Below are 392 nucleotides of genomic sequence, written 5' to 3' on the forward strand. Positions count from 1 at the left end.
GGGGGGCTATAGGTAACCCTTTAGCTGGGGGGGTGTTGCATTTCTTTCTACCCTCTCTCCTCCTCCAGCAGATGCTGGCTCCACTTAGACCTTTTCTGTGACACTTAAATGACACACCTCCTTGACTCATTAAGCCCAAACTCGTTAATAATCATGCAGGATGGAAGGGGAGGAGATGGAAAAAGGGAGGGAGGGAAGTCTTAAGCCCAAATTAGCGTCTCTAAGCACCCAGGTGTTGTAAGAGAAAGAAACTCCTCAGCACCAGCTCAGCCAGTGCTGGGAGAAGCCTTTGTTACCCTGCAAAACACAGTAATTGCACAGGCAGCTGGGCTGGCAGGGAGACAAAACCCCAGGGCCCAGGGCCGCCCGGGCCGGACGAGCCCCCCCGCCTC

Source organism: Phaethon lepturus, unplaced genomic scaffold (genome assembly GCF_000687285.1).
Source record: "Phaethon lepturus isolate BGI_N335 unplaced genomic scaffold, ASM68728v1 scaffold27894, whole genome shotgun sequence".
NCBI classification, from domain to species: domain Eukaryota; kingdom Metazoa; phylum Chordata; class Aves; order Phaethontiformes; family Phaethontidae; genus Phaethon; species Phaethon lepturus.